The sequence below is a fragment of the Schistocerca serialis genome, chromosome 3 (assembly GCF_023864345.2).
Source record: "Schistocerca serialis cubense isolate TAMUIC-IGC-003099 chromosome 3, iqSchSeri2.2, whole genome shotgun sequence".
Classification (NCBI taxonomy): domain Eukaryota; kingdom Metazoa; phylum Arthropoda; class Insecta; order Orthoptera; family Acrididae; genus Schistocerca; species Schistocerca serialis.
In genome coordinates this window covers 136,304,914-136,329,190 of record NC_064640.1, presented here as the reverse complement: position 1 = coordinate 136,329,190, position 24,277 = coordinate 136,304,914, and positions in this window count along the sequence as shown.

The following is a 24,277-nucleotide window of genomic DNA, read 5'->3' as shown; positions in this document are numbered from 1 at the left end:
AAGATATTGTAGAAATAGAACCGGGTGAATACGATATCGACGATTTAAACGAAGTCTTCAAACGGTCTGGAAAAGGTATTGAACTACGCGTCCAAACATCAATACACTTAAATCTGAAATAAGGACTGTAAATGCAACGATTGACTTTAACCAGAAAGGTTCAATAGGGCGTCTGTTGGGTTTCACAAAAGGGCAGGTTTTGAAGGAAGATACAAATGAATTTTACGAGTCAGATCAGACTGTGGACATACTTCCCGTTAGCACAATCCGTGTCGAGTGTAACATTGCAACAAACTCTTATCTCAACGATAGTCTGATTCACACTAATTACGGATTCTTCCCCTCAGTTGCAACGGGGTATACGATTGTTGAGACCCCTGCCAATGCAATATACCTTCGAGTGACAGCTCAGACTTTGGACTATTTGGAGCTGCGTATTATGGACCAGAATAATCAACTTGTTGACTTTCGTGGTGAGGAAATCATTGTACGATTACATCTAAGGCAGGATGGGAGTACGGTATAAAACAAGTGCACGCAATCCACAGCATGCCAATTCGCTACCAAACAGCAAAGTGATAACACATGCGAATTACGAGTTTCTTAAATCAGTTGGCCTGAAGCCACGCAGCAACGTCCTCACTCAATATAACCAGCTCAGTAGAGTATGATGAGAGAATTATACGTCAGGAATACTTTTCTCATAAACCTTATGCTTCAACCACATTTAACAAGAATGATGAAATCAGGATTGTCATCCAGCACCAAGACTCACTCACGCTTCCATGCGACAGTTTCATATATCTAGAGGGGTCATTCAAGAAAACCGACAGCAGTGATAGAGTGGGATCCAAGCTGACACATAATGCTTTGACATTCCTGTTCCAAGAGATACGCTATGAACTCAATGGGTCTGAGAACGACCGTACACGCAATCTCGGCATAACGTCAACCCTTAAAATATACATCTTGCCATCACCCACAGATTTGCATAGTTTAGAAAATGCAGGATGGTTCATAGACGATCCAGAGGATAGAACAGTTGCAGAGTGCAAGCGATTTACTGCCTGCATACCTCTAAAAATGCTTATGGGGTACTTTGAGGACGTGAGACAGATTATTATGAACGCTAAACAGGAACTCATTCTGGTGTGGAGTGTGACAGACATACATTCAAGGAGCTCAAGAGGAGAATACGATCACAATCAGCAAGATAATATGGAAAGTGCCTCACATCAGTGTATCAGACGAGGAGCGTTTGAAGCTTTTAAAAGTCCTGAATTCAGGTACATTTCTGTGACTGACATTTCGCTTGTGGGAGGTTTTCGAGTACCCAGTGTTTCCGACTGTGAGCAGACAAACATGGACTATTAAAACGTCCCCCCATCTAGAGACACCTAGATTCATCATACTTGCTTTTCAGACTGATAGAAGAGGTTCAAATGGTTCAAATGGCTCTGAGCACTATGGGACTTAACTTCTGAGGTCATCAGTCCCCTAGAACTTAGAACTACTTAAACCTAACTAACCTAAGGACATCACACACATCCATGCCCGAGGCAGAATTCGAACCTGCGACCGTAGCGGTCGCACGGTTCCAGACTGTAGCGCCTAGAACCGCTCGGCCACTCTGGCCGGCATAGAAGAGGTAACGTAGCAAATGATTCCATCACGTTCAACAACTACAAGTTAACTAATGCCAAAGTCTACCTCAATTCAGAATTCTACCCATATGAAAACCTACATCTGCAGTGGAATCAAAATGTATACAGTCTAGTGTATGACATGTATGCAAGATTATGCATACATGCTTCTTACTATGAAATTGCCGAAGGAGAGGGAGGAGGGTGTCTACTCAGTCTGCTTAAGTTCAAGGAGCTTTCACGGATCATCGTAATAGACTGCTAAAAACAGAATGAAATAATTAAGTCTGGACCTATAGATGCGCGAATTGAATTTGAATCATCGACAAATTTCTCAGAACACACTGCCACATATGCTCTAATTCTGCGTGACCGTGTGATCAACCACTGCCCGCTCACAGGTGTTCTGCAACGAGCTGTATAAATGAATAGGTGCTGCACCATACCTAGAGCATTTCATGATGGCGTCTCAAGGTGTGAACATCATTGCGTACGCTCAGGGTTTCTACGACGGTGAGCGTAGACAGTCTATATTTAAAGATGTTGCGTTTGTAGCATATGCCCAAGATTCCGGAATAATGGAGACATTCTCAGCAAATACTGCATCACCAAGGTCTATCAAGCATGTGAGGTGTGCTAAGACACAGAAGAGTGCAAAGTGGTTAACACATTACTACCATGGAATTCACTGGGATGATCCTGGCATACCCTATAAAGATATGGTGACTGTGCTTAAATTATTTGATCACACGGATACCATCATCTATGTGAAGGGGAAGGAGAAGATTTCATGAATGCGTCGAATCTTTAAATTGGCTTCTATTAAGACCTGGAATTCTATGGGTGTCCTTCTTTCCATCGACTCAACAACAAGTATCAAAAAAGTGTTGCTGTATCTGTTTATGAAAATGTAAAATTACTTTTAAGTTAAAAGAGACCTGTGTCCTTAGCATGCAAGTTTAACTGTGATACTATACCTGCTTCCATCTATACCTGCTTTCCACTGGAACTGTCTGACCCATTTACCACAGCCTTGCACGCTGTCACGGGGGGAGTAGCGCTACCTGTGCTATTAATAGGTATACTTTCACATTCCTCTCCCATCGCCTGCAGTGAATTCTCTGAAAATGTGTGTGTTAAAGGTGATATGTCTTGTAGACGTGCACGTGCAATGCAGATGTGACAGCAGAATGTTCACAGATATGTTTTAGCAAAAAAAATAATGATTAGGTTTTTTTAAAATAACAACAGTGATGTAGAGTAGCGAATTTTTTTCCTTTATTCATTTCAGTTCAATTCTCGAGATTACAATTTAGTTCATGATGTGCAATATATATATATATATATAGTTCTTGAGATACGGTTCACTTCAATGCAGAGATACTTCTAACTTATTATTACTTGAATCCAATAAATGTCGGAGATTCCTCAAAGGGAATTTTTTTTCTTTATAGAGCCATACTTAAAACTAAAGCAGAGGCATAGACTAACATGCTAAATACTATTACTAATGAAATTCCATCCAAACAGACTATATTGAACCGAGCTGTTCTGTGAATTTATGTTCTCTTACTTCACTAGTTGGCCCAAAATTTTTTTTAAGTAAACATTTTTCATGACATAATTAATTGAGTGTCTCCAACTTAATGACATATGTGTGTGTGTATGTGTGTGTGTGTGTTTGAAATACACATTTATCATTGAAATACTTTAATAACAACATTTTATTGGATGGCCCCAACTTAACTGAGCAGCTCTAAATATTTTTTTTAACTAGGTGGCTCTAGACATTTTCCACCAAAGACAGCTGAAATACTTTAATAGTAACAATTAACTGGGTGGCTCTAAAGCGTCCAACCTAAACAGCTGTGCAAAAAAAAAAATAAAAAATAAAAAAGGATATGGAAGGAACACAAACTACTTTGACTGGATGGCTAGCATTGGGTGAAGCTTAAACACTACTCTATTTACACACACACACACACACACACACACAAAAGCACACACATGAATAACAAAAGAGTGACAATAATATTAATTTTTTTCAGCCATCTTGTAATGCGACAATGATGCAATAATTTTTTTTCTTTTCCAGCATATGGTGCTTATATATATATATATATATATATATATATTTGTATTTATTTTTTTCAGCACATGGTGCTTATATATGTATAAAACTATATGTATTTACACATTCATACATGTTTTACACTCCTGCACATACGCACACACATTCATACATATTTTTACACTCTGATATACACACACACATTCACACCACACATCACACACACAACCAATAATTACAATATCATAAAAGAGCCATACTATTTGATACATAAACCCACTCCACGCCATTCACACACTCATTCTCTCTCTATCTCTCAATCAGACTCCCCCACCTCTACTTTTACTTCAAGTAAATAGTGTGAGTATGGGAGGGTTTCCACCCCATCCTTACAAATGACTGTTTTATAGTCATGAGGAGACAATCTGACTTTAGATTGCGGTACAGTGTAGACTTCGTGACCTTGCGATCGAATACTAGTTTGTCGAACGATGTGCGGAGGAGCACCTTGAATGCTGTGACCACACAGGCACTGCAAATAGTCTTCCACCATGAAAGGGCGAGATGCCGCACATCTAAGCCCGTGTCCTACATAAGTGACAGAAGCGAGTGACAGTGAACGACTCCTGGATACGTGACACTCCAGAGACAAGCAGCAGCATTGGGCGAAAAGCTTAGGTCTCCTGCGTGCAAGTAACCATGTCGCATTACAAGATGGCTGCTTTGAGCCAACCAGTTGTTTTTATAAAATGGCACCCCTAACCTGTAGAATACTGTAGCTGGAGAATAAGGCTACAGAATTAGGTTTACTTAAGAAAATAAAGCGAAAAGAAATACTGTGCATGAAATTTACAAAGGGAAGAATCTCCATGCAGAATTTCATAAATATCATCAACTACGAAGTTCACCAGACAGATTCTTTGAATAGACGTGAATGAGCAGAGGAGCATTCGACTATCTCATCAATAAATTAAATACGAATGTTTTTTTTTTTTACATGATCAAGAACTTTTAACAGCCAATAAATGTGGGGGAATGACAACTACATGACTAACTTCGCTAAATACCAATATAAATACAAAAATGGATATCAGTAAACAGTAGCTAGTTGTGGAGTTGGGGTACCGTTTCAGTTCGTGACTACATGTCAGTAAAAGGTCCTGCATTAAAGGTTTTAGAAATGAAATAAACGAACTCTACATAGTAATACTATAAAAGCAATAACTATAAAAATGGAAAACTGAAAACGAAATGTAATGAATTTTAAAACTTACCTTACATCTACTATATACCTTCAAATTGAATTAAATTTTACATATTTTTTTTTAAAAAAAAGAAGATTCTGGGTCGTTCTTATATTTTTAATGACTCAGTTACAATTCTGCATGCAGTTTCATGCAAACTGTTTATACTGCATCGCTAAGTATATTTTTAAGGTCTTGCCAAAGAACTTGATCTTCACACCCATCAAACACATTAAATTCCTAATAAATTTCAATGAACCACGAAATTTTACAAATATTTGTTGTTGCGAACGTAATTCATCAGCAGTCAGTGTTAAGGCCTAGGGTTACAATTAATCTAAATAGTCTGTAAAAGTAAAGCATTCAAAATTTTTGAAAAGAAAGTCAAACGTTTTCTGTAATTATTTGTCTAAGAGTATGAAATAAAAACTACTAGTGAAACATTTGGTGCACATCATTTTATGTTTATGATTTCGAACATCATTCAAAGGCACATAGAATGTTTCTCTGATCTACTTATTTCTTTTACACAAACCATTTCATAAAATATTTGACTGATTTCTTTCATTTTTTATTTTCACGTTTTATTCAGAATATTACTGACTCCTCGTTTGCCTTCCTAGCGTACTTGATTCGAAGGAAGTCATTCTGACATTTAAATACCGCACCAATGTATCTTTTTATGTGCAAAATATTTAGACCTTGACATATGAAATTTTTGACACTTCATTTAAGTAGCATGGGAGCAGCTTTTTGAGAAATATTTCAATTTTTCCTCAACTCATTAATTAAATTTTCGGTAATTACCCTGACTACTTTCAAGCAGTTAAATATTTTCATGCAAAACTAGACCTCACGATGGTCACTTTGATACCCCGTTTAACTGTTTCTCTCTCTTTGTTTGGCTATGAAAATTCGGACGAAACCTCATGGTATAATATATAGGTAGTCTTGTTTTCGTCTGCTCACGCGTTTACAAAAACGTATCGATTGTTAATCATACGATAAAATAGTCCCTTCCACATGCTGTCATTTCCAAAAATCGTCGTTTCGATATCTTGACCGTTTATGAGATACGACGATTTTTACGACCACTTGATTCTCGAAGCGCAATTAAGGTTCGGACGCACGGCGAGCGACCCGTCTGCGGATATAACAACCAATATCTCAACAATGAAATGAGATATCATTCCTGTCTCAACTTTAAATACAATTTAGATATATTGGTTACATTTCATACGCAATAATGTATGACCTTAAATGAACTATACGGAAAGTCTACGCAATGTGATTTTACCTCTGCAAATTCTTAAAACTTTCGTGCAGCCATGTACTCAATTTTCTGCAGCACGGTAACTATGTCGAATAACGAAAATAAATTCAGACCTTTATCGTTTAAAAATGTCAAGTTATAATATGAGCAATAATCAAATTTTTTCACTGAATGGTTTTCTTAAAATCGGATTATAAGTATTTCATAGCTGGAGTCGCGTCCGTTCCACTGCTTTGCCGAGAAGACACGTGGCTGTTGCTGTCTGTTGCGCGTGCTGCAGCGACAAGATTCAGACACGTTTGAATCCAAACGTCGCAGCAGACACAGACGTCGCTCATGTAGGACACTTCGGTAACTATGCCTACAGTTGTGTTTTTTCGCCCGAAGATGTCACACGCTGTCGGTCGATTCTGTCGCTCACGTAGGACATGGCCTAACACCCTTTGCCCGCCTCTTGGTGCCCCCGTCTATTGTACGATATTCATACATTTTGGACCTCAGTCCCACAAACTCTACAATCGGTAAATCATTCGCCTCGTCTTTCATGACACCGATAACCTTCTTGTTCTTAGGAACAATACCGTAAGGATTATTGGTCTCATAAGAAGACGTGTCGAATTCTTTACCGTGGCCCCTTGTTACTTCATATAGATCGCATTTCTTGATTCAGTAGATAAAGCTGTCTGTATCCATATAAAGCAACTTTGGTTCTACGAAATGAGGTCTCGCAAACTGATAGTGGAAGCGGTACATATAGAATTTTGAGATATCCAATATGCACATCCCCAAATAAATAAGCTTCATTAACTCTACTGCAGTCTTAAACATCTCCACAGCAACAAAGTTTCCATTGAAGATTGTGGCATGCTTAAAATTTGGCCTGACGATACACATTCTCACGCCATAACACCCTTCCCATGCGGTTCTAATCAAAATATCGCATTCATTTCTTACATTCTGCATAGTTTTCCCCAAAATGGAATTGTTCATTAATTTATAAAAATATTTTTCAAAATCATTGCTTGCGACCGCCCTCTTTTCGGTATTTAGCTCAATATACTCCTTCAACCAGGGGAATTGCTTGAAGGAGGTAGCCTGGGTGACTCTAACAAGCTTCATCCCTAAGCTGAGGCACTGCTGGAGATTACGATAATGAATAATACACCTCTGTGTATCTCCAACAGTAGCCAACAGTTTAGGGACAGTGCTTTCTCTCGGAATTTGTTGTTCTGGACCTAACGGCAAGTTGCTTGTCTCTCCATGCAAATTATTAGGATATGTGATGTCTGCCTCAAGCACATACCCTACATCAGAATCGGCCGCAAGACCCATTACTTTTCCACCTAATCCCTTCAATTCGTCTTCAGGCAGCCATTGAAACCCACCAACTGGCAGTGGCTGCATCATGGCATGCCCGTGTAAGTTATTCACATCTAAGTACGTAACGTAACTGGAATCAAGGGATGCATTAAACCCGACACCCATCCATGGGTTATTTGCCTTGGCATGCCTGTGAACGCATTGACGAAGTCCCCCACGGATTGCGCACTCAGAAAGTAGAAGCATTGCAGCATCGGTCAAAAGTTCGATGCTGCACCCTGTTTTTTTGAGCATAGCATCCCAGGACAACCCATGTGCTGTGTAATAAAAGGGGGGGGGGTCCAAAGAGTACGTGGCCATACATACACTATGGAACTTCTCGTAAACATCTGCAAGCAAACGCACGTCGTTGTCCGTGTATAGTCTTGCACATTCTCCCAAATTGGGGATGTTGAATTCCCGCCACACATTCAGACATACATGGCACGCTCATAAAAATATGTCGGGAAGCATGATTTCATCGAGTTTTGCCATACAATCAGCATACTCGTATGGGAAAACTCCTTTCCTAGTCGCAAGTTGGAACTTTTCCTCATCAGGGAATGCAGATCGAGTGATATGCATATCATTCTGAGGTAGAGTTTCAGTGAGTTTCTGGAGTGAAGTCTGCATAAAGTGTAAAGAGTCAAGGAAGCAGAGCGTAATTTTTGGCGTCATTCGTTTTGAGCCATGTGCTCAACTAGAAAATGAGTGTCATACCCTCTCAAATTATGAAAAAAGACATGTATGTCCTGTGGTAACTTATACTGCAAATTGCATGCATTATGAACTGCACCACGGAACTTTCCTGTAAGACGTCAATTATCTCTACAGGGAGTTTCCGCTTTTCTATCTAATTGTACCCCATAAATATGACAATTAACCGCCTCTCCACACAATTTATCATCTTCCTTTGATTTTGTCATGGAAAGTTGGTGATGTAGAGCTTATCAACTTACCATGAAAGTTTTTCAAGCTCAGAGAGAAGCCAAACAGCAGGATCGTCGCCGACATAAGACTCTAAGCGGTTAGGTTTAGAATCATATCCACATACAACTTGGAACACTGCCGCATAAGGTATGCGTTTTTGTGTGAAGGCTGTATGTGAGGCTAAGGGGTTCCCCTCACAGCGAGTAATAGAAGCCGGCAGGCATTCAAAGTCAGCGTACACTACAAATGGACATTGCTGCTGGTGGTGAACATTTTGAAATTTAATGAAGTTATTTTCCTCTGTGGGCATAATGACACATACTGAGTCCTTGGAAGCACAATCTAATAGATGTATCGCTAATAACTCTTCAGATGAAAAATAATTCAGACACCTTAAACAAATATGCTTTTTACACCATTTGTTACTTAACTGGAAACAAATGAGGCGGGACATGTCTTTGATCCAAACATGGTGATAATTATCACCTTTAGTGAAGAGCGGCAAGTTTACATGCAGCTCTTGCTCACCTGCAAATTTTGAGAAATAGAGGTGTCCAACTACCGTATGCTTGTCTTGCTCATCCGACTTGCTATTATTCTTCTCCAGGCCATAAACAAGAACCGATATTCCGGTATTCTGCACCTCAAATTTACGTATGTCCTGGCTCTTGACGGGGAACTCTATACCATTGAAGTTATAATATGTCTTAATATCATGGACTTTCTAACTGTTTGGACGCTGCGAATGTTTCTTGTAATTTCTCTCACAAGCCAGGATTAACCATGCAAAAAAAGCTTGATCCTTTCGATTTTGGACATTTTGCATGCCTTCTTGGTAGCTATGTTCTCAGGGAGCCTGATATAGCTAGGCCCTCCATTTATCAGATCATAGACATGTATAATGGATGTCAAGGTGTGGTATATTGCTGAGCACTTTAGAAGATCCGCGAACTTCCATCTCGGAAAACCGGGCCATAATAGCGCTCAAGGTGGATTCGTGATACCACTCAGCAATGGATGTGCTGTGAGAAATAACGCCATTATCACCCTATATACAGTGCAGATTTGTAGCCTCTGCATCACTTGGATGTTTAGGGTGGGGGGGGGGGGGGGTGATTCAACTAGCAGCATAGTACAGCGCTGCATTTAATGGCGTTAAATCTCGAATCGTCCATGACTTTGAGGAACTCAGTCTCCAAGACAGGGAGGCATGCTTCTAAAAACCTGACAGGGTCGTGATACCTCCCTCCCGCATTCTCAAGCCTTGTGAATGAGATACGCCCCTCAAAAGCCCTGGCAACTGCTGAGTATTCTATTGGGATCATTATACCATTATTCTGATGTCCTTCACTATCAATAGGACGGGGGAGAGCACTACCGCTAGCCATAGAATAATCAATATTGCTCTTACTACTACAACTAGGAGTCCATCCCGTCAATGACGGGGCTGGTGAGGGTGCGTCTGCTGCAGGGAGATGGATGCGCCACGGTACACACACCTTTCGTTGGCGGCGAGGATGTGATGGCGGATGAGGTGGTGTGGAATCAGACCACTGCGAGCAGTCTGGTTGCTGCAGCCCTAACTCGCTAGTCTGAGGTAGGGTGGCCTGCGGAGGCCAGTCCGATGATGTGGCAGCCGGGTTAGTGGCAGCTGTATCGGTGGTGGTGGGGTGGGGTGTGGTGGCCGCTTCCCAGTGAGAACAGCTCAGAACAGGGTCGCCCCCAGGTGCGGCAGGCTTGGCTGTCGCAATGCGCCCTTCCCGCGTGGCGAATAGCGGCGCTCTTATAGGAGATGCATGCCTTTCCCGATGCCGCTTTGATAATAATGTGGATGGCTTAGCCATCGCCGGTATGCGCCCGATGCCGTGTTGAGGCACGACCGCTGTAGAAGAACAAGTAGGGATAAAATAGATAATAATAGTTAAGTACGTTGTTTACTGCTGGTGGCGCAGTGAAAGAATGAATTATAAAGATCACATGGTTATAAGCAGAGTGAGTAATTACCTTTTTCGCTCTGGCTCTAGGGCACAAAAAATTCATCAGGCGACTCCACTGCACCATGAAAAAAATCATCATAGTTGTCGTACAGGAGCGAAAGATACGATTGATCTCGTCGGTCCTCGCCTAGAACAAAGAAGATATATAAATCGATTTGTTAGAGAAAAAGAGCTTCCTATACTACAACTACTATTAGCACTAGTATTAGATATAGGTAATCTTTTTTAACTTTACAAGGGTGCTGCTTGTCCATCTCATTATTATTTGCGGGGGGGGTTGCTCCTGCATCCGCCGATGAACAGCCTCCAGCTGCCTGTCCAGTAAATCCAGATCGTCTAGAGCGGTTCCTGTAACAGGATGAGAGATAATTTTATTTATTTTGAATGCCTAGTTACACTGAAAGATCACACACATGCATATTTTTCTCTGTACTTACATGAGTGCTGTTCTCGATTCTCTACAGCTCGGGGCTGAAAACAATTATCTGCTGCAGCATTGCTATGTCGAACATCACCCTGCCTCCAACTGAATCTGAATTTGTTTCAGGTGATCTAGAAACAAAAAAAAGTATGAAATAAGAAAAAAAATGAATGGCTAATATAGAAGAATAAGTACAAATTAGAATGAAAATTATATTCACAAAGCAATTCCGACTGTGCATCGAACTCAGGGGGCTGGACTTCCAGAGCCTGTTGCAGTCTAGCCCGCTCCTCACACTCACAGACGAAATCCGCGAGTGGTACTATAACAAGGAGACAGAAGTAATAAGGCGAATTTAAGATAAACACGAAAATTCACACTCAAAATAGAAATTATTTACTCACTTGGCAATCCCATATCCTGAACTCTGAGTCTTTTGCCAGTAGACTCTGAGGTGTTGGTGTTAACTCTCTTCGTCTTTGAACTGGTAAACGGAATAGCGACCACACCAAGACACACACAAACGAATGCAGGAACGAACAATGGACGAGTGCGAAAGAGTGCTGGGGAGTGTTTCCTTATACAGGGTGTTATAAAAAGGTACGGCCAAACTTTCAGGAAACATTCCTCACACACAAAGAAAGAAAATATGTTATGTGGACATGTGTCCGGAAACGCTTACTTTCCATGTTAGAGCTCATTTTATTACTTCTCTTCAAATTACATTAATCGTGGAATGGAAACACACAGCAACAGAACGTACCAGCATGACTTCAAACACTTTGTTACAGGAAATGTTAAAATGTCCTCCGTTAGCGAGGATACATGCATCCACCATCCGTCTCATGGAGTCCCTGATGCGCTGATGCAGCCCTGGAAAATGGCATATTGTATCACAGCCGTCCACAACACGAGCACGAAGAGTCTCTACATGTGGTACCGGGGTTGCGTAGACAAGAGCTTTCAAATGCCCTCATAAATGAAAGTCAAGAGGGTTGAGGTCAGGAGAGCGTGGAGGCCATGGAATTGGTCCGCCTCTACCAATCCATCTGTCACCGAATCTGTTGTTGAGAAGCGTACGAACATTTCGACTGAAATGTGCAGGAGCTCCATCGTGTATGAACCACATGTTGTGTCGTACTTGTAAAGGCACATGTTCTAGCAGCACAGGTAGAGTATCCCGTATGAAATCATGGCGGTGAATCGAGGAAGTACAGTACATACTGACGAAACTAAAATGAGCTCTAACATGGAAATTAAGCATTTCCGGACACATGTCCACATAACATCTTTTCTTTATTTGTGTGTGAGGAATGTTTCCCGAAAGTTTGGCCATAACTTTTTGTAACACCCTGTATAGCTGTGATGACGTAGTATCACGTGATCTCAGCGTGAACCAATGGGTGTTGAGCGTTTTGGGGGGTGGGGATGGACTCACTAGCACCCCTAGTGGCTGAAAGCTGAACTAACCAGATGCTTCCAGGACCTGTAGGCGAAACTGAGTCTATGATAAATTTTTTTACAGCGTAAGAATTCATACTATGAGTGAAGATGCTATTTGGAATAAACACTGGATGATATTGAATTCCACTTTTGAATTTGAAGTCATTATGTGTATATTACGAACTCATCTGAGGAGAATGCAATTAGATTGTTTTTGAGCAAGGATTTATTGCATCTCTCTCAAAGTCTGTGAACTTATAGATTTTTTCGAACGTATTGCTGGTATTAAAACCGGTGTTTGTTAGATTTAGTTTAGCTTCGTAAACGCTGAAGCAAATCATTTAGAAGAAACTTCCTGGCAGATTAAAACTGTGTGCTGGAACGAGACTCGAACTCGGGACCTTTGCCTTTCGCCGGCAAGTGCTCTACCATCTGACAGGTTGGAGACGAGATACTGGCAGAAGTAAAGCTGTGAGGACGGGGTGTGAGTCGTGCTTGGGTAGCTCAGATGGTAGAGCACTTGTTGGCGAAAGGCAAAGGTCCCGAGTTCGAATCTCGGTCGGGCACACAGTTTTAATCTGCCAGGAAGTTTCATATCAGCGCACACTCCGCTGCAGAATGAAAATCTCTTTCTGAAATCATTTATAAAGTCTTCGGATGATAAAACAGAGAATTTTTTTTAGTATTTAGGAATGGTGTACAGCAGAAAAGATGAAATTCTGGGCTGTTTTGGTAAACAGCTTATGTTAGGGCATGAATTTTTCTATGGAGACATCAAGAAAGCGAACGTTAAGTATTTGTGGGACACCATAGAATTTCCGAGAGTTCAACTTGGTTCTTATTTTTTTACATAGTGATGTGGCTTGAGAATTTTGTTAGATGCGCGATGCAGCATCTGGGCTATACGTTGTGATGTCACTATGCGCGCATGCAGGCTAGACACGTCAGACGTGCCCTGTTAGAATCACAGGAGAGAGAAAGTGGTCGAACAGATGAGAGGGATGATAGCGCTCTCTGGCAGTGGTACTGTGTACTAGGTCCAGACCTCGTGGCAAACACACTGTTTTCCGCCAGCTTGGGTAACGGTACTCATGTCATCAACTGACGTCATAGCCGTCATCTTTGATTACGTCAGGGAATGGACGACGGCGCCCTCTGGTGGTGGTACTGCATACTAGGCCAGACCTCGTGGTGAAGACATTGGATAGCTGTACTGCATCAAATTGTTTAAATAAAGACTGGTCCATGATTTCGACAGTTGATGATTAGAAAACATGTTTGCAGAGTCTTTTAGTGGTTTGAAGGTCTGTAGGCTGTGTGGCATGACCTCAAGCATGTCAGAGCATGTGTTCGGTATCACTGTGATTAATATACTATCTCTCAAAATCCATCCCTAAATAAAATGTTCCAAAATAAATAAATAAAGTACACTCCTTCCTCTCCCCAGCAGCCCAACACAGGTTGAGTCTTCTCCAAGCCATGACATGGAGGTCGGGTGACTTAGGTTAGTGGAGGTAGCCCAAGTGGCCTATTTTCCCGCCATTTTGTTAGCTTAGTAGAGGTGTGTTACATTGTCCTGATGGAATTTGAACTTCCCACCATTTTCTGGGGAAGAGGAGGGGAGAGGGGATTAGGTTAGTGGAGGTAGCCCAATTGACCTATCTTCCCACCAAAATTCAAACTTCTCACCAAAATCCGCCATCTTGGATGACATCATGCGCTGTTGCCAAGTCTACATGCCACTATCTTGGATGACGTCATCGCTGCCATCTTGGCTACATCTGGCAACAATGCAGAGTGGGCCAGAATTCCCCTTGCCCCAAATACTCTCATTTTGTAAGAACACAAAGTGTAGATGGGTATACTCGGCTGATAAGCTTCCTGCATCTAAGATAACTCTAGCCCTATGATCGGGCAAGCTGGGCTGGCCGAGCGGTTCTAGGCACTACAGTTTGGAACCGCGCGACCGCTACAATCGCAGGTTAGAATCCTGCCTCGGTATGGATGTGTGTGATGTCCTTAGGTTAGTTAGGTTTAAGTAGTTCTAAGTTCTAGGGGACTGATGACCTCAGATGTTAAGTCCCATAGTGCTCAGAGCCATTTGAACCATTTTGAACCCTATGATCGAGAGTCCATAATACGCCTACCCCACTATGTTGAAATGGATGATGGCAGCTCGTAGCTCGTAGATATAGATCTGTATGAGTTGGTTTACAGAACACACTGTCTTCTTTACTGCAGACCAAAACATCTAAGAAAGGGAGGCCTCCAGTTTTCTGCAGTCCTATGGTGAACTGAATGCTCGAATGGAGGGAGTTAAGGTGTTCCAGAACTGCAGAAAGCGTTGCTGCCCATTTCGGCTTCAACACTACCGACTGAAGTACTTTTTCCTCAAAGTCTTCTGGTAAAAGGTTAGTTACTATGCCAGACAAAGGACTACCGACAGCAACACCGTCAGTATGCTCAAAATATTGTTCATTAAATAAAAAATTAAGTCGAGGTAAGTACATTTTCGAACAGGTGTAAGATATCGTCCTCCAACTTAGCTCCTATAAGTTGTAAAGAATCCACCAGAGGTATTCGTGTGAACAAAGAGACCATATCGAAACTCAGTAATATGTCAGCTGGTTAGAGATGCAAAGTCTTCAATAGCTGTATAAAATCTTTGGAGTTTAGAATATGATATTCATATTTTCCTCCAAAGGGCTCAGAAGAGAAGCCAGATGTTTTGTTAGTGATTTTTTAAGATGTTCAGGAAACTGGCTGGAGTCGAGGAGGGTGGATGTCTTCCATTCTACTTAATCAGCTGGATCGTTCTGGAGACGACGATACAGTGAGTCCTGCAATCTCTTATCTTGCCGAAGTAAGTTACTGCAGGCAAAGAACAGTAGCGTTTCCCTTGTCAGGGGGTAAAATTACTATTTAAGTCTCTTCTCTTAAGGAACGGAGCGTTTTTCTTTGCGATTTGAGGCCGCGCTTTTCCCGGGTCGCTCATGCGAGGATCATAGCCCGTTTCTCCAGCAGGGGCACTGGATGTCGCCGTGCTTTATGATTCGTCTACGATGACCTTATAGCGCCTCCTTGGCGCCTGCGCTTTTCTAGCGAACCAGTGCATGCATTAACGAGCCACTGCAGAAACACACCTGGAAATAGCGAGTAGGTCTCCCATCGAAATATTGTGCAGCCTCCAAAACATTATCCGACGCAATGCGTGTGAACGAATGAAACATTTATTACGTCGCGAAAGTCTCAAATAGCACATACACTACTGGCCATTAAAATTGCTACACAAAGAAGAAATGCAGATGATAAACGGGTATTCATTGGACAAATATACACTCCTGGAAATTGAAATAAGAACACCGCGAATTCATTGTCCCAGGAAGGTGAAACTTTATTGACACATTCCTGGGGTCAGATACATCACATGATCACACTGACAGAACCACAGGCACATAGACACAGGCAACAGAGCATGCACAATGTCGGCACTAGTACAGTGTATATCCACCTTTCGCAGCAATGCAGGCTGCTATTCTCCCATGGAGACGATCGTAGAGATGCTGGATGTAGTCCTGTGGAACGGCTTGCCATGCCATTTCCACCTGGCGCCTCAGTTGGACCAGCGTTCGTGCTGGACGTGCAGACCGCGTGAGACGACGCTTCATCCAGTCCAAAACATGCTCAATGGGGGACAGATCCGGAGATCTTGCTGGCCAGGGTAGTTGACTTACACCTTCTAGAGCACGTTGGGTGGCACGGGATACATGTGGACGTGCATTGTCCTGTTGGAACAGCAAGTTCCCTTGCCGGTCTAGGAATGGAAGAACGATGGGTTCGATGACGGTTTGGATGTACCGTGCACTATTCAGTGTCCCCTCGACGATCACCAGTGGTGTACGGCCAGTGTAGGAGATCGCTCCCCACACCATGATGCCGGGTGTTGGCCCTGTGTGCCTCGGTCGTATGCAGTCCTGATTGTGGCGCTCACCTGCACGGCGCCAAACACGCATACGACCATCATTGGCACCAAGGCAGAAGCGACTCTCATCGCTTAAGACGACACGTCACCATTCGTCCCTCCATTCACGCCTGTCGTGACACCACTGGAGGCGGGCTGCACGATGTTGGGGCGTGAGCGGAAGACGGCCTAACGGTGTGCGGAACCGTAGCCCAGCTTCATGGAGACGGTTGCGAATGGTCCTCGCCGATACCCCAGGAGCAACAGTGTCCCTAATTTGCTGGGAAGTGGCGGTGCGGTCCCCTACGGCACTGCGTAGGATCCTACGGTCTTGGCGTGCATCCGTGCGGTCCGGTCCCAGGTCGACGGGCACGTGCACCTTCCGCCGACCACTGGCGACAACATCGATGTACTGTGGAGACCTCACGCCCCACGTGTTGAGCAATTCGGCGGTACGTCCACCCGGCCTCCCGCATGCCCACTATACGCCCTCGCTCAAAGTCCGTCAACTGCACATACGGTTCACGTCCACGCTGTCGCGGCATGCTACCAGTGTTAAAGACTGCGATGGAGCTCCGTATGCCACGGCAAACTGGCTGACACTGACGGCGGCGGTGCACAAATGCTGCGCAGCTAGCGCCATTCGACGGCCAACACCGCGGTTCCTGGTGTGTCCGCTGTGCCGTAGTCAAACAGAGCTTGGATGGCGTGTACAGGTACAGCTGCCCATGCTGCTTCAACACGATACCACAGTTCATCAAGAGCAGTGACTGGCGTATTGTGACGAGACAGTTGCTCGGCCACCATTGACCAGACGTTTTCAGTTGGTGAGAGATCTGGAGAATGTGCTGGCCAGGGCAGCAGTCGAACATTTTCTGTATCCAGAAAGGCCCGTACATGACCTGCAACATGCGGTCGTGCATTATCCTGCTGAAATGTAGGGTTTCACAGGGATCGAATGAAGGGTAGAGCCACGAGTCGTAACACATCTGAAATTTAACGTCCACTGTTCAAAGTGCCATCAATGCGAACAAGAGGTGACCGAGACGTGTAACCAATGGCACCCCACGCCATCACGCCGGGTCATACGCCAGTATGGCGTTGACGGATACATGCTTCCAATGTGCGTTCACCGCGATGTCGCCAAACACGGATGCGAGCATCATGATGCTGTAAACAGAACCTGGATTCATCCGAAAAAATGACGTCTTGCCATTCGTGCACCCAGGTTCGTCGTTGAGTACAACATCGCAGGCGCTCCTGTTTGTGATGCAGCGTCGTGGGTAACGCAGCTATCGTCTCCGAGCTGATAGTCCATGCTGCTGCAAACGTCGTCGAACTGTTCGTGCAGATGGCTGTAGTCTTGCAAACGTCCCCATTTGTTGCCTCAGGGATCCAGACGTGCCTGCACGATCCGTTACAGCCATGCGGATAAGATTGGGACACAGTACGGCGTTCCGTATTATCCTCCTGAACTCACCGATTCCATATTCTGTTAACAGTCATTGGATCTCGACCAACGCGAGCAGCAATGTCGCGATACGATAAACCGCAATCGCGTTAGGCTGCAATCCGACCTTTATCAAAGTCGGAAACGTGATGGTACGCATTTCTCCTCCTTACACGAGACATCACAACAACGTTTCACCAGGCAGCGCCGGTCAACTGCTGTTTGTGTATGAGAAATCGGTTGGGAAGTTTCCTCATGTCAGCACGTTGTAGGTGTCGCCATCGGCGTCAACCTTGTGTGAATGCTCTGAAAAGCTAATCATTTGCATATCACAGCGTCTTCTTCCTGTCGGTTAAATTTCGCATCGGTAGCACGTCATCTTCGTGGTGTAGCAATTTTAATGGCCAGAAGTGTATTTTAAAATTTATTGGCCATTGTTCATGGGGAGCAGAGTATTTGCTCCAATTTTACAGAGTCTTTGTGCGATCTCGGCTTGCTTATGGGGGTATAGGTCTGCAACACACTTCTATTTAAAATTGCTGGGCGTGGTTCACCATGAAGGAATTAGGCTAGTCATTTTGACCTGTGAAACCATACCGCATGCCAAGCCCCTGCACTTTGGCTAGTGTACCACTGCTTGACATCAGGCTGCAAGTCTTCATGGTGCGACAGTTCTATGAGACAATATCCATGCTACAGGTGCCTGCATACAATACCGTTGCTCATCCATCAACGGAAAGGCTTTTTAATAATTGACAGTGAGCAAAAAGTTCCTATGGTATCAGAATAAAGGACTGCCTTTCAGAGATGAGTGTGGCTGATTTTAAACATTTACACCAAAGCTGGAACATACTTCACCTCGCTTCCTAAAGAGATCCAGAACTATTTTAGAGCTGATAAACTGGAAGAACGATTGCACTCGAGACTTAGCCTTTAAATCTTTATTTTATAACATTTTAGATAGGCATCATGGTTTTATAATAGTGTACACTGATGATTCAAAGCAAGGAGACTCGCTTGACTGTTCAGCGATGTTCCACAAGCTCGTATTCGAAATAGTCTTCCTAATGAAGACAGCGGAGAAGATGAGGCATCTTGAAAGCAAAAAGTCTATCAGTTCCAAATCCCTTAGTGCCCTACTAGCATTGGAACAAATGTACCCAGCTGAAAAAATAACACAAGGTATAGTACACTTCTCCTTGTTCATCGGAAGGAGGGACATGTAACATTGTGTTGGATACTAGAGCATGTGGGAATCTTGGATAATGAGTAGGCAGGCCAAACATATTTTACTACAAGAACAAAAGGGTGACACGGTTATGTTACTGCGACTCTTCAACAGGAAGAAGAAGAAGAAGAAGAAGAAAAAGAGGAAAAAGAAGAAATGGAAATTTGTGACAAGGTCTATGGGACCAAACTGCTGAGGTCATCGGTCCCTAAGCTTACTCGCTACTTAATCTAACTTACGCTAAGGACAACACACAGACCCATTCCCGAGGGAGGTCTCGAACCTCCGACGGGGGGAGCCGCGCGGACCGTGACAAGGCGCCCGAGACCACGCGGCTATCCCGCGCGACCGGAAAAAGAAGAAGAGAAAGAAATCTACATCTTGATACATATTCCCCAAGCCACCATATGGTGCTTGGCGGAGGGTATCCTGTACCTCTAACAATCATTTCCTTTCCTGTTCCACTCGCAAATAGAGCGTGGGAAAAGCGACTGTATGTACGCCTGCGTATGGGCCCTAATTTCTCTTATCTCCGTAGTCCTTCTGCATCACATCCCGCAAGCCACCTAATAATGTGTAGCAGAGGGTACTTTTGGTATCTCTAATTGATCCCCCCTCTCCTGTTTCGGTCACAAATGGTGCGTGGGAAGAATGATTGTAGTTAAGCGTCTGTATTGGCTCTAATTTCTCGAATTTGCTCATCATGGTCATCTCGAAATTTGCATAGCAAACCTCTCCATAATGCACACCTTCCTTGTAACGTCTGCCAATGGAGTTTGTTGAGCACGTCGGCAAAGCTTCCTTACACGAAATATACGTTGGTAGCAGCAGACTCGTTCTGCAGTCAGCTTCAAACGCTGGTTCTCTGAATTTTCTCAGTAGTGTACCCAAAGAAGAATGTCACCTTCTTTCCAGGCATTCACATCTGAGTTTCCGAAACATCTCCTTAATATGAATCTTCAGGTTTTGGCGTCGCAAAGACTGTTCCATTAAGTTTCGGGTGTGCAGCCATAAGAATTCTCCTTCTTCTTCTAATATTTCGGCTGTATAACGTTCAGCCATCTTCAGAGTGAGCCGCAAGACTGCCGCTCCAATGTTTTTTTTTTTCTTTTTTTTTCTTCATTGTGATTTGAATATCCATATAAAAACAGGTTGGCTGGCAGCAGCACAATACGCCGCTCTTCAGCCAAAGATATTACAATGATAAAACAGAGAAGACACATGAGTCGGAACAAAAACGGCGGGGAAAAAACAGTAGACACATGAACATAAAAAGCATGAAGCCGTTCACACTCAATGACAATCCACACTACAAACTGTTGACACGACGCTCAAACACGGAAGATGTCGATGGCACTGGTGAACGATGGAGTGTGACAGTGAACACTGAACACTGAACACGACGTCACACACGAGACACTAATGGCGATGATCTCCGGCGCGCGAACGTCCACGTTGCGTGTGCGAGTCCGGGGACCTGCCAAGAGGGGAGGAAAGGTGAGGGGGGGGGAGAGGGGAGAACAAAGATGCCAACGGCTGAGGAGATTGGAGGAGGAGTAGAGGGACAGGGGAGGGGAAGCCCAGGGGAGGAGTGGTGAGAAATGGAGGAGGGAGGGAAGGGGGGAGAGAAGGGAGGGAGGGTGCCCAAAGGAGCAAACACAGGAAGAGGGAGGGAGGATCAAAGTTGGTAGGAGGGGTAGATGGGGGGGAGGAGGGCATCATCAGGAAGGGGGAGCTGGCGGAAGCCACCTTGGGAGAGGATAAGGAGGGTGGAGAGATGGAGACCGGGTGGGATGTGGGAATAGAGGCGCAGCAGTGGCCGGGGGTGGGAGAGGATGGGGGATACAAGCGGGTGAGGAGGATCGAGTTTTCGGGAGGTGTACAGGATCCGTATCCGTTCAAGGAAAAGGAGGAGGTGGGGGAACGGAATGAGGTCGTAAAGGATCCATGTGGGGGAGGGGAGATGGATGCGATAGGCGAGGCGGAGAGCATGGTGTTCAAGGATCTGAAGGGATTTGTAAAAGGTAGGGGGTGCGGAGATCCAGGCAGGATGGGCGTAACAGAGGATAGGGCGGATGAGGGATTTATAGGTGTGGAGGATGGTGGAGGGGTCCAGACCCCACGTACGGCCAGAAAGGAGCTTGAGGAGACAGAGTAGGGAGCATGCATTGGCTTGGATTTTCCAGAGATGAGGGGTCCAGGAGAGGCGACGGTCGAGGGTGACGCCAAGGTACTTAAGGGTGGGTGTGAGGGCGATAGGACGGCCATATATGGTGAGATAGAAATCAAGGAGGCGGAAGGAAGGGGTGGTTTTGCATACAATGATCGCCTGGGTTTTGGAGGGATTGACCTTGAGCAACCACTGGTTGCACCAAGTGGTGAACCGGTCAAGATGGGATTGGAGAAGGTGTTGGGAACGCTGCAGGGTGGGGGCGAGGGCAAGGAAGGCGGTGTCATCGGCAAGCCACTCCAATGCTCGCTTCGTCCCTTTATACTCGTGAACCGCGCAACCGCAGATTGCGGAGTCATAGATGCAACTCGGGCATTGTGCACGTCTCTGCCGAAGACCAACGTCTCTGGCGCATTTGCATCTGTGGTCGCATGTGCAGTTGCGGGGTACACGAGTATAAAGGGACGAAGCGAGCACTGGAGCGGCCGCCTTGAGCACCCTTACACCTTCTCCAGTACGCCGATGACACCACTTCCTTGCCCTCGCCCCCACCCTGCAACGCTCCCAGCACCTGGTTTCCGTACAAATTGTAAATAGCCTTTCGCTCTCTGTATTTGACACCTGACACATCCAGAATTTGAAAGAAAGTACTCCAGTCAACATTGTCAAAAGCTCTTTCTGAGTCTACAAATGCTAGAAACGTAGGTTTGCCTTTCCTTAATCTATCTTCTAAGATAAGTCATAGGGGCAGTATTGCCTCACGTGTTCCAACATTTCTACGGAATCCAACTTATCTTCCCCAAGATCTGCTTCTACCAGTTTTTCCATTCGTCTGTAAAGAATTCGTATCAGTATTTTGCAGCTGTGACTTGTTAAGCTAGTAGTTCGGTAATTTTCACACCTGTCAACACCTGCTTTCTTTGGGATTGGAATTATTATATTTTTCTTGAAGTCTGAGGGTATTTCGCCTGTCTCACACACCTTGCTCACCAGATGGTAGAGTTTTGTCAGGGCTGGCTCTTCCAAGGCTATCAGTAGTTGTAATGGAATGTTGTCTACTCCCGGGTCCTTGCTTCGACTTAGGTCTTTCAGTGCTCTGTCAAATTCTTCATGCAGTACCATATCCCCCTTTTCATCTTCACTTATGTTCTCTTCCATTTCCATAATATTGTCCTCAAGTACATCGCCCTTATATAGACTCTCTATATACTCCTTCCACCTTTCTCCTTTTCATTATTTGTTTAGAACTGGTTTTCCATTTGAGCTCTTGATATTCATACAACTGTTTCTCTTTTCTCCAAAGGTCTCTTTAATTTTCCTGTAGGCAGTATCTATCTTACCCTTAGTGATATATGCCTCTACATCCTTATATTTATCCTCTACCCATCCCTGCTTAGCCATTTTGCACTTCCCGTCGATCTCATTTTTTAGACTTTTGTATTCCTTTTTGCCTGCTTTATTTACTGCATTTTTAAATTTTCTCCTTTCATCAATTAAATTCAATATTTCTTCTGTTACCCAAGGATTTCTACTAGCCCTCGTCTTTTTACCTATTTGATCCTCTGCTACCTTCACTATTTCATCCCTCAAAGCAACCCATTCTTCTTCTACTGTATTTCTTTCCCCCATTCCTATCAATTGTTCCCTTATGCTCTCCCTGAAACTCTGTGCAGTCGCTGGTTCTTTCAGTTTATCCAGGTCCCATCGCCTTAAATTCCCGCCTTTTTGCAATGTCTTCAGTTTTAATGTACAGTTCATAACCAATAGATTGTGGTCAGAGTCCACACCTGCACCTGGAAATGTGTTACAGTTTAAAACCTGGTTCCTAAATCTCTGTCTTACCATTATATAATCAATCTGAAACCTTCCTGTATCTCCAGGGTTCTTCCATGTATACAGCCTTCTTTCATGATTCCTGAACCAAGTGTTAGCTATGATTAAGTTATGCTCTGCGCAAAATTCTACCAGGCGGCTTCCTCTCTCATTTCTTACCCCCATTCCATATTCATCTACTACGTTTCCTTGTCTTCCTTTTCCTACTATCCAGTTCCAGTTGCCCATGACTATTAAATTTTCGTCTCCCTTCACTATCGGAATAATTTCTTTTATCTCATCATACATTATTTCAGTCTCTTCGTCATCTGCGGCGCTAGTTGGCATATAAACTTGTACTACTGTGTAAGGAGTGGGCTTCGTGTCTATCTTGGGCATAATTGTTAATAGCTGACCAGTGCTCCTATTTTTTTTATTCATTATTAAACCTACTCCTGCATTACACCTATTTGGTTTTGTATTTATTACCCTGTATTCACCTGATCAGAAGTCTCGTTCCTCCTGCCACCGAACTTCACTAACTCCCACTATATCTAACTTTAACCTATCCATTTCTCTTTTTAAATTTTCTAACCTGCCTTCCCAATTAAAGGAATTAACAGTCCACACGCCGACTTGTAGAACACTAGTTTTGTTTCTCCTGATGACGAGATCCTCCTGAATAGTCCCAGCCTGGAGATCCGGATGGGGGACTATTTTACCTCCAGTATATTTTACCCAAGAGGACGCCATCATCATTTAACCATACAGTAAAGCCCCATGCCCTCAGGAAAAACTACGGCTGTAGTTTCCCCTTGCTTTCAGCCGTTCGCAACACAAGTACAGCAAGCCCGTTTTGGTTAATGTTACAAGGCCAGATCAGTCAATCATCCAGACTGTTGTTCCTGCAAGTACTGAAATGACTGCTACCCCTCTTCAGGAACCACACGTATGTATGGCCACTCAATTGATACCCCTCCGTTGAGGTTGCACCTACAGTACGGCTATCTGCGTAGCTGAGGCATGCAAGCCTCCCCGCCAACGGCAAGGTCCATGGTTCATGGGGGGGGGGGGGGGGGGGGGGGGGGGGGAGGGCGAGGGGGGGGGGGTCATTTATGGATATAGAAAATAATAGCGGTCCTAGGTCCTATCACATTTCTCTGGGATACTCGTGATGACACCCTTGTCTCTGATGAGCATTCGCCATTGAGCACAATGTAGCCATTCATCATGAGCCAGAAATTTGCCACACCTTCCCATACAGCTGCAACTGCG